This window comes from Schistocerca cancellata, chromosome 3 (assembly GCF_023864275.1).
Source record: "Schistocerca cancellata isolate TAMUIC-IGC-003103 chromosome 3, iqSchCanc2.1, whole genome shotgun sequence".
Taxonomy (NCBI): domain Eukaryota; kingdom Metazoa; phylum Arthropoda; class Insecta; order Orthoptera; family Acrididae; genus Schistocerca; species Schistocerca cancellata.
Window position 1 is genome coordinate 904,555,748 of NC_064628.1, and position 12,147 is coordinate 904,567,894.

Genomic DNA, 12,147 nt, shown 5'->3' on the forward strand with positions numbered 1-12,147 from the left:
GTCTTTCTACTGTGTCCTTTAAGTTTTCCTGAGTTTTTGCAAGTTGCGTAACCGAATCGGTAGATGCAACTGAGTCCATTTTAGCTTGCAAGGTCTCATGATTTTCATGAACAATAGTTTGCAGTTCTTTTATGGCTGCTTCGTGATTCTGTAATGCATTTTCATGCCGCGAAAAAATAGGCTGAAAATGCTCACAAATTTGTGTTTTTACGTCATTACAGACTTTTTGGCATTTCGATTCAATTTTATGTAACTCAGTAGTTAGATCTTCACGTGTTTGTTCAAGTGTGGTGTCTAACTTCCGAAGATTTTGTTCCATTGTGTCTAACGTTTGAAGATTTTGTTCCACTGTGTCTAACTTTTTAAGATTTTGTTCCACTGTGTCTAACTTTTTAAGATTTTGTTCCATTGTGTCTAACTTTTGAAGATTTTGTCCCATCTGTCTCTGATTTTGTTCCATTTGTTGCATTAGTTGTAATAACAATGCATTAGTGTCTGGAATCTGTTCCTCTACTCTTTTCGGCAGTGCATTTGCGCCGGCAACATTCACATTTTGACAAGCTGAAAATGTGTCTTGACTTATTTGAGAAAACGGTGAGGACGCAAAACCTGAATCTACAGTATTTGCAATATTGTGTCCTATCATTTCGGATTCCTGAGGCGAGCTGTTGCCGACCGACCGATCGATAATGCTTCCCTGTTCACTACCTGTTTGACTGTCTACGCCATTGTTTGACGTCCGCTCCATTTCCCTATGCACAGTTACCAAATTACTACTTTGAACATTAGTTAACTCATTACACAGTGGCGCTAACACATTGCTTTCGTCTTCACTGTCGTTTCTCAGTTTACTTTGGAGCCGAGTGTTACGTTTTTCACACGCCATTATTGTGACAATATTTCACACGATAACACAGAAAAACACAATTTGAAGAGCAAAAATAGGAGAACACATTAACATAGCACTGAAAATAATATCTAGTTAATTGCAGCTGCGAAATACTTGGTGCAAATCTACATGCATGCCACAACTGTTTTACAGTACAACAATGAAAGGCTGCAACTACAAAGGAGATTCCCTCTACAATTACGCACTAGCAATAAACAAAATCTACACTAATTACACAAACTACAAGAAAAAATCAGAAGATTCCAGTGAGGTATCCTAGGCTAAGGGTCGACATATGAAACGTCCCCTTTGAACAATTTTACATGTGAAACGTCCACTTAGAACAATTATACAAGCCTGTGCTTAACCTGACACACAATATTATTTAGCGCAACGCAATCTGACTTTCAATAACCCCTACAAAACAATGGCCCTGACTAACTTTAACCTATACCTTTTACAAATCACTTACCTCACAAAAATCTTCGCTACTCAAGCTACTGCAAAACAGCGAGCGCCACTATTGCCAGCTAAATAAAAGATTCAAACCACTGAAGGTACTAACTACTGATAGGGATAGTTAGCAAATGAAAGATATTAATAGAGAACAAACAATGTATTTACCTTAATATTCATAATTGACATTCAGTCTTACAGATTATCAAAACTCCGCCATCTCTCTCCCCACATCCACCACTGCTGGCGGCTCACCTCCAACTGCCCAGCGCTACGCGCTGTTCGCATCCAGCTATAGCAGTTCATGACAACAATGGCAGACAACAATGCAAACTAGCCACATACTGCACACAGCACAGCCAGTGATTTTCATACAGAGTGCTATGTAACGTTGCCAATAAAAAACATAAACAGCCTACTTACACTTTACTGCTTGCTCAATATACAGATTGAATAACATCGGGGAGAGGCTACAACCCTGTCTTACTCCTTTCCCAACCACTGCTTCCCTTTCATGCCCCTCGACTCTTATAACTGTCATCTGGTTTCTGTACAAACAGTAAATAGCCTTTCGCTCCCTGTATTTTACCCCTGCCACCTTCAGAATTTGAAAGAGAGTATTCCAGTTAACATTGTCAAAAGCTTTCTCTAAGTCTACAAATGCTAGAAACGTAGGTTTGCCTTTTCTTAATCTTTCTTCTAAGATAAGTCGTAAGGTCAGTATTGCCTCACGTGTTCCAACATTTCTACGGAATCCAAACTGATCTTCCCCGAGGTCGGCTTCTACCAGTTTTTCCATTCGTCTGTAAAGAATTCGCGTTAGTATTTTGCAGCTGTGACTTATTAAACTGATAGTTCGGTAATTTTCACATCTGTCAACACCTGCTTTCAATATATAAATTGATGACATTTTAATCGCTGAGGTCGTGGGCGGATCATAACTGGGCCCTGAATAGATTTTTGGACGTCTTTGCAGAGGCTAGGATAACTGTGAACCTCGAAAAATCGCAATTCGGACGCAAAGAAATTAAATTCTTAGGACATTTTATGGATCCGGCCTGATCCGGATAAAGTCGCGACCATTGCCGAATGTGCAACTCCCACAACAAAAATACAACTGAGGGGATTTCTAGGGCTCCGTAATTTTTACAAAAGATTTATCAACGTCTGATTTCCCTTACTAGTAAAAATGCTATCTGAATGTGAGACAACAGACAGATGACGAATTTAATAGCTTAGAGAGTGCGTTAGTTAGCGCACCCCTACTTTCATATCCAAATTTGAATCAGGATTTTTATTTAATGACGGACAGCTCGGTAAGTGGTTTGGGGGCGGTCTTGTTTCCAGCAGGTGGAGCAGACGACCTCACGGAAAGGAAAACCATTTCGTTCGCCAGCAGCGTGCTCACTCGCAGTGAGCGAAATCATTCAGTAGCGGAGCTCGGGGCGCTGGCAGTTGTATGGGCTTCCAAAGGGATCCGGTATTGCCTGTTCGGTCGAACGACGAGGGTGTTCACTGACCACAGGGCCTTACAATTTTTTATGAGTGCAAAAATTGGACAGGGAGGATTTGGGAGGTGGATGTCATTGCTCCAAGAGTGTCAGTTCATTACAGAATACATTCCGGGAGAAAAGAATGTGATTGCGGACGCACTCTCACGAATTGCAGGAGGGCTAAAACATAGTGATGAAAGAGATTTAGGAGAGAGTAACTTTACTGTCGTTTACATCAAGGGAGTTGCATTTGAAATCCGTATCACTGCCTCGCTGAGTCACATGAGTCGCAAGCAAGGTAAGAATGAAGTGTGGCGCAATATTAGAACGACAGGAGTAATAACACGTTGCGGCAATATTACCTCGTGCAGAACGGTATTCTACACTCCTGGAAATTGAAATAAGAACACCGTGAATTCATTGTCCCAGGAAGGGGAAACTTTATTGACACATTCCTGGGGTCAGATACATCACATGATCACACTGACAGAACCACAGGCACATAGACACAGGCAACAGAGCATGCACAATGTCGGCACTAGTACAGTGTATATCCACCTTTCGCAGCAATGCAGGCTGCTATTCTCCCATGGAGACGATCGTAGAGATGCTGGATGTAGTCCAGTGGAACGGCTTGCCATGCCATTTCCACCTGGCGCCTCAGTTGGACCAGCGTTCGTGCTGGACGTGCAGACCGCGTGAGACGACGCTTCATCCAGTCCCAAACATGCTCAATGGGGGACAGATCCGGAGATCTTGCTGGCCAGGGTAGTTGACTTACACCTTCTAGAGCACGTTGGGTGGCACGGGATACATGCGGACGTGCATTGTCCTGTTGGAACAGCAAGTTCCCTTGCCGGTCTAGGAATGGTAGAACGATGGGTTCGATGACGGTTTGGATGTACCGTGCACTATTCAGTGTCCCCTGGACGATCACCAGTGGTGTACGGCCAGTGTAGGAGATCGCTCCCCACACCATGATGCCGGGTGTTGGCCCTGTGTGCCTCGGTCGTATGCAGTCCTGATTGTGGTGCTCACCTGCACGGCGCCAAACACGCATACGACCATCATTGGCACCAAGGCAGAAGCGACTCTCATCGCTGAAGACGACACGTCTCCATTCGTCCCTCCATTCACGCCTGTCGCGACACCACTGGAGGCGGGCTGCACGATGTTGGGGCGTGAGCGGAAGACGGCCTAACGGTGTGCGGGACCGTAGCCCAGCTTCATGGAGACGGTTGCGAATGGTCCTCGCCGATACCCCAGGAGCAACAGTGTCCCTAATTTGCTGGGAAGTGGCGGTGCGGTCCCCTACGGCACTGCGTAGGATCCTACGGTCTTGGCGTGCATCCGTGCGTCGCTGCGGTCCGGTCCCAGGTCGACGGGCACGTGCACCTTCCGCCGACCACTGGCGACAACATCGATGTACTGTGGAGACCTCACGCCCCACGTGTTGAGCAATTCGGCGGTACGTCCACCCGGCCTCCCGCATGCCCACTATACGCCCTCGCTCAAAGTCCGTCAACTGCACATACGGTTCACGTCCACGCTGTCGCGGCATGCTACCAGTGTTAAAGACTGCGATGGAGCTCCGTATGCCACGGCAAACTGGCTGACACTGACGGCGGCGGTGCACAAATGCTGCGCAGCTAGCGCCATTCGAGGGCCAACACCGCGGTTCCTGGTGTGTCCGCTGTGCCGTGCGTGTGATCATTGCTTGTACAGCCCTCTTGCAGTGTCCGGAGCAAGTATGGTGGGTCTGACACACCGGTGTCAATGTGTTCTTTTTTCCATTTCCAGGAGTGTATTTAAGAGGCGAGGAATCGATAGCGCCTGATCGATCATAGCTATTTCCGACGAGCTAGCGAACAAACTGGTATGGTATGTGCACTTGACTTACCGTTTGGTGCACGGCAGTGCTTTGAAAAGCTGCGGTAGACCTGTTACTTCAATGACATGTTGAATCCAGTTCATTGCGTCATTGGAGTTTGTAGGCCCTATCAGAGAACAAATTCACCCACTCTGTCACACGTCGCACCACTACATCCCATTGTTCCTAGCAGGCTCAGGGAACACGCGGCTGTTGACCTTTTAGGACATGTCGTGCGTTCTCAGAGACGCTATGCGTTTGTGTTAGTCGCGATCGAACTCACCTCAAAAGAAGCCGGTGCCGTGAAGCTCGTCGTCTCAGACAACGGGCCGCAGTTCCAATCCAGGCACTGGGAACGTTTATTGAGGAGAAGGAATATTAAGACGATATTTATATCTTTATTTTACGCAATCTCCAGTCCAAATGAACGAACGATTAAAGAGACAAACAAATTGTGTCTTTTATATCGTAGTCGCAATCATCGGTCGTGGGATACCCACGTAAGTACCTTCCAAGCCCAATGGCTCATCGATGCTACCCCCAGTCCCGATGCTCTAGAACACTGGTCCACCGAGTAAGATTAAAGAGATTGTGCCTTGGCCAGAAATACCGAGGTCACGGCAGAGAGCTGTGACAAACCTCGCAGTTGAGAACATTTAAAAGGCGGCCGATGCCAGAGTAAGAACATATAAAATGAGAACCAGAGAATTAGAGTTCGCAGTGGGGCAAAACGTTCCTATCAGAGCACACAAGTTGTCAAATAAACGGGCAGGGATGTTTTTTAAATTATTCACTGGACCTTGCCGAGGTACGTGTATCCCACATGCGAATCTCGTGGAAATGTAAGGGCTACGGAGCCGGAAATCAAAAGGGTTGCACCACATTTCGAATGAGAAACCAGTTTTGGAATGGTGATATTCGTTATTGAGTCATTTTTGTTTAGTGAAGGTGTGTTTTCCTTTGAGGAAGAATGAAAAGAGACGGCTTATAAGTAGTTACTTAGTAGTGGGATATTTATATTTTATTTCAGTTGTGTTGTGTCAAGCAATAACGTATAGAGAGGTACTGTGTACAAAATTTAACTGTATGGATGTATTGTCGTTGTGTTCTGAAGTGTATGTTCAAGGAGACTTTCCTGGGAGCGGGTTGTCGTTCCAGCAAATGACACCGCGTCGAACAAGAAGAGGAGGCAGGAGACTGCTGATCATGATGATAGAATTTAGACTTATTTGTTTGCTAGCATGATGCTCAGTAATTAATTTTAAATTAATAAATTGGTGAAAACTTTTAAAAAAGTAATTTTGAATGTAAAATAATCGCATGTTGTTTAATAATGACTATTTCAGAGATAATGTTCTATGTATGTAATTTTAGCAGTGTAATAATGTGTGACATTTACGTATGTTCAAGGGCGTGCCAGTAAACGTTTTCACTCGAGACCGCGAACGAATGTTGCGAGCTCGAGAGAGAGAGAGAGACAGAGAGAGAGAGAGAGAGAGAGAGAGAGAGAGGGACAGAGAGAGACCGCCGCAACACAGACCTGGATAATTGTGGTATTCTGTATCGAACACAAGTACTGCGCAAACGATTTAAAATTAGCAAACGCGTTTCACTGCGATAACAAGTAGATGTTGCATTTGGTTCTATGTGGAGATGTAGTTTAAATAGTTAGCAGGTGTTCGATTATCACTAACCCATTTTCCTTGTGCTGTTTGTATTCTTACTCCCAAAATGTATACACAATTTCTTTGCCAAGAGCTAGAATAAATTTTTCTGGTATTATAATTTAAGTCGATGACGTAGTTGTCACTTATCGCAGTGTAATTGAAGGAGGAGATCTACAAATTGCTTAGTTAATAATTATATTGTTTATTATTGTGTGTAGACTATTGATTTCGGCCGGCCGCGGTGGTCTAGCGGTTCTGGCGCTGCAGTCCGGAACCGCGGGACTGCTACGGTCGCAGGTTCGAATCCTGCCTCGGGCATGGGTGTGTGTGATGTCCTTAGGTTAGTTAGGTTTAAGTAGTTCTAAGTTCTAGGGGACTTATGACCTAAGATGTTGAGTCCCATAGTGCTCAGAGCCATTTGAACCATTTTTTTATTGATTTCGTGTGAATTTTATATGATTATTGATTTTGGAGAATAAGCTTTCCTTGATGAGTGAGCATAGATCTCGAATGTAATTTTCATTTAATAATTTATTTTTTGGTTCTTTGATGCAGTAGTGCTAAATGAAATCAATCCATCAAACTCTATAGAGATAAGGTTGCATGTTTGTATAGTGATTACTGAACATCTGTTTAAGAAGTTTGCCTTACCATTAAAATTTTTATATTTGTTCTATAAGGGTTCGCTGCTAAAATTTCTTGTCTTTTGGTGCAAGTAATCATTTGGGACTTTGACATTTAGAATTTTATGTCTTCCAATTTTATTTTCGATAGATCGTTTATCATGTGTCAATTCTCTAGTTCAATATTAATTAGGTATATGACAATTATAAAGTTTTCCAGAGACGTGGAGGACACTGATGGACGGTGCAGCCAGTTAACAGTGTGAGTCTGCCGGTGGGATATGGAAGTTCCCGTAAAACACTTTCGGAGACGCGGCCGCAGCAGGAGAAAGGGTGAGGCAGCCACCTGTACCTTCACCTCCCCCACCTCGCGTCGGCTCAAAGGACTGCCGGATGCGGCGAGGGTGTCCGCGGCACCCACTAACGGAATCGTCCAGCCGGTTCGGAGGCCGAACACAGATAAACAGCAGATAACAGGTACCGCCGCAGCCGGAGATGAGGAAGGTCTGGGCAGTTGTCAAACCGCAGCCACCTGGACATCTGAGACGACAACAGTCCTAAACCAGATTAGACGAGGGCTTGCCTGAGAAACTGACAGCTGCACGGAGACGCTGGGCTGTGTTACTGAAGGACGGCGGAAACTTGAAATGGCCAGTGTCCTCTGCTGCCTAAGATGCTGCCCAGAAGAGGCAACAAGCGCCATGTTTGCGCGAGGGCATCCTACCAACCACGAATAGTCACTGAACCACAAATAAATGAGTATGACAAGACGACCTGAACCGGGAGATTGAATGGGTATGTCTGCCGTTATGGGACGCTGCTGAGGTTCCATTTCGTCACGATGTCACCTGGAAAAGCTCATGGGCAGTTGCTGCTAGACAATTCTGGTGGCAATACATATTGGCTACGAAGTCTTTCGCGACGTATTCCTTGAATAAAAATCTCTCGGTGTACGTGCCGCGTCAGTTCAGGATAAAACTCCAAGCATTCGACCACTACCTCCGTGGTCGTCGTCAGGGTCAAAACTGACTGTCGTCAGTCGCTAGTATACGACAGTCAGTTTTAGCCCTAACGACGATCGGCAGCTTGGAGTGTTATCCTGAACTGACGCGGCATGTACACCGAGAGATTTTTATTCAGGCAATACATATTGGTCGACGCTCCTCAGTGCAGAGGGTGGCGCAAAGAAGAGCCAGTTGGTGTCGCTCTCGCACCAGAGTATCCACATGACCAAGAACAGCACTGAATCAGAAGAAAGGAAGAAGTGTTTGAGGTCTGTTTCTCCTGGTACGGTCTGCTCCACGTCACTGAACCGACGGTAGCCAAGAACAAATTTGCATGACGTTTCTGGGCACTGGGACCATGGCGGATACCACGTGTGCTTTGGATGATCTGAGGCCCCCAGCCTTGCTGATTTCATTCTAAATTCTTCTGTTTCATTTCCTATTGTGCTTATGACTAGGAATTTGGCCTGCTTTGTGGCTTGAGAAATCTTTCTAGTCTTCCATTGGACTCGTGTGAGATCGATTTCACCACACAGTCAGTTTGTTTGCACGTTGGGTGCGCGATTGGTCATTGCTGGTATTTACTGCTTAGAATTCAACAAACGGCATAAACCTTTCCGCGCTGTATCGCATGTCAGGAACGGTAGTGTTTTGTTCTTCTCAACCTTTATTTTCTGTTGTATGAATGGTTGAAATGGCTCTGAGCACTATGGGACTTAGCATCTGAGGTCATCAGTCCCCTAGAACTTAGAACTACTTAAACCTAACTAACCTAAGGACATCATACACATCCATGCCCGAGGCAGGATTCTAACCTGAGACCGTAGTAGCCGCGCGGTTCCGGACTGAAGAGCCTAGAACCGCTCGGCTACTCCGGCCGGCTGTTGTATGAATCCAGTGTGAATAACAGGGTATGCTTTCGCTGTTCGTTGGTTTTTTCCCTGTTTTTTTTTTTTTTCGTTCATTCCATATTAAGTCGTCTTACAAGATCTCACTGATCCGATAAACAATAATAACGTACCACGTACTTACAGTGAAATGATTTCTTCCCTTAGCAAAATGTTTTTCAGTGAAATGATAACATTGTGTCTCCTGTACGTTATTTACCGCACACTAATTTAGTATGGAGAAGAAATAAAAACGTTGAGGTTCGCCGATGACATTGTAATTCTGTCAGAGACAGCAAAGGACTTGGAAGAGCAGTTGAACGGAATGGATAGTGTCTTTAAGGGAGGATATAAGATGAACACCAACAAAAGCAAAACGAGGATAATGGAATGTAGTCGAATTAAGTCGGGTGATGTTGAGGGTATTAGACTAGGAAATGAGAGGCTTAAAGTAGTAAAGGAGTTTTGCTATTTGGGGAGCAAAATAAAATGTAGACTGGCAATGGCAAGGAAAGTGTTTCTGAAGAAGAGAAATTTGTTAACATCGAGTATAGATTTAAGTGTCAGGAAGTCATTTCTGAAAGTATTTGTATGGAGTGTAGCCATGTATGGAAGTGAAACATGGACGGTAAATAGTTTGGACAAAAAGAGAATAGAAGCTTTCGAAATGTGGTGCTATAGAAGAATGCTGAAGATTAGATGGGTAGATCACATAACTAATGATGAAGTATTGAATAGGATTGGGGAGAAGAGAAGTTTGTGGCACAACTTGACCAGAAGAAGGGATCGGTTGGTAGGACATGTTCTGAGGCATCAAGGGATCACCAATTTAGTATTGGAGGGCAGCGTGGAGGGTAAAAATCGTAGGGGGAGACCAAGAGATGAATACACTAAGCAGATTCAGAAAGATGTAGGTTGCAGTAGGTACTGGGAGATGAAAAGCTTGCACAGGATAGAGTAGCATGGAGAGCTGCATCAAATCAGTCTCAGGACTGAAGACCACAACAACAACAACAATTTAGTATCTTGCTTCTTATATTTAAAAAAAAAAATTGACGTCCTGATTCATTAATTGGATTCTAGATTCTCCTTAAGGGCAGTAAGTGGCTAATTTATACACTCACAAATAATTATTCTTGCCAAATTGGATCGTTCTTTTACTCTTTAAAAAGAATACTTAATATTCAGAATTTTCCTGTTCAATTTTCTTGAACTTTAGGAAGGGCGTGGGCTGGTGGCGACCGTGAAATTAATACTAACTTTAGGGCTAGATGCTTTCCTGCGATCATTTACATCATGTTACACACTAATGCTCTCCGCATCTACACCGGCGGTAACACTTTTCACAAGTATTGTGTAATACGGAGAGCGTAGTGGGAAGCCAACTGTCACCAAGCATGTTCAGTATGTGGAGCTCAGGAATAAACCATTCACGCAACATTTGCAAGTAAGAATCTTGCTTCACTGCACGGTCGAAGGAGTACGACGCCGTGGGGTGCCTACTGGATACTGCAGCCCAAATTCTCTAACTCTTCATAATAATATTATCCTTGCTTCAGAAAAAATTTCCGTATTCACTAAGATCGATAAACTGCACATTCATCTGAGAAGAAAACTTTGCCCCGCTGTGTGAGCGTCATAAACAGATCGAGTAATTCTGAGCAAGCTTCATGCCTTCGCCTTATGTACTGATCACTCAACTCGTTTACGAATTTTAGCCAAATTAATTTCAGATCTTTTTTTCATGTGCGTCAGCATTGTGGTTTTCGGAATCCCCAGTTTCAGCAGATTCTTTCCGCAATGATTTTATGAGAGACCTGGTCACAGAAACCGCCACTGCTGCACATGTCTGTTGATGGTCGACCTGTCCTCTTTCGATCCGAAACGAGTCCCCTTCTGAAGAGTTTCTGCAGCCATCGCAGTATCGTTCGCTTTGGTGCAGCTTCTTTATGGCTCAAATGGCTCTGAGCACTATGGGACTTAACATCTATGGTCATCAGTCCCCTAGAACTTAGAACTACTTAAACCTAACTAACCTAAGGACATCACACAAGCTTCTTTATGGAATCCTGCCGCAGAATCCCGTTGGTTTTCCCCGAGTGTGCGCGTTCGTGAGCCCATGCACTTGCCAGAACAAGTTCTTCCACACTACAGGTACTTGCGTCCGCCATCTGAAAAGAAAGGAAAAGACATATGGAGTATAAATTTACGCCATGACCAAAAAAGAGGCGGGTGGCAGGACTTTCGGAATTTACTGTACAATGAAAAAACAAGATCATCACAAAAATAAAACTCTAATTATGTATCAAAACGGAGTTGTAGTTAAGGAAAGGGTTGATTATTGGTAAGGGGTGTTTTTCTGTATGGTTGTGAAAGATGGACACAGAAGACAGAAAGAGACAAAATTCATGGTTTCGAGATGCGGGTTTGGAGGAGAATGGAGGAAATGAAATGGCTGCAAAAAGCGAAAAATTTGTCTAAAGGGTGGAGGGAGAAAGAACTGTCATAAAACATGTTACAGTAAAGAAAGCGAACAGCGTTGGACGTATATTGCGAGTAAAGGAATTCTGAAAACAGCAATCGAAGGTGGTACAGTGGAAGGAAAAACGAAATAGAAAGGAAAAGAAAAAAAAAGACGACTGCTGTATGAAGTGGTTCATTGGAAACTTTACTGTTAATGTTGTATATTAATGATTTTGTAGTCAACATTTATAATATTTCAGAATTTTCGCAGATGGCGCATGAGCGTAAGATTCCAAATTAGTGTAAATATTGTCGACTCGCTTTAAATGTTCGAAAATGTAAAATTTTGCATTTCACATCACCAAAGCGCGTGTGAATACAGGAACAAATACTTGGGTGTAACGGTTTGTAGGGACATGATATGGAACGGTCATACAGGCTCCGTCGTAGGTAAAGCAGGGGTCAGACTGCGATTCATTGCTAGAATACTACAGAAATGCGATCAGTCTACAAAAGAGATTACTTACAAAACATTCTTGCGATCCACCTAAGAATACTGCTCAAGTGTGAGGGACCCATACCAAACAGGACTGACAGAGAACGTTCTACACATACAGAGAAGGTCGGGCCGAATGCTCATAGGTCCCTTTGACGCATGGGGAGTGTCATGGCGGTGCTGAAAGAACGTAATTGGCAAACGCTATTCCGCGAAAACCTATTTAATAAGTGTCAAGAATAAGCTGTAAGTGATGAATCAAGGAATATGCAACGTGTCCATAAAGTCCCGCTATCATT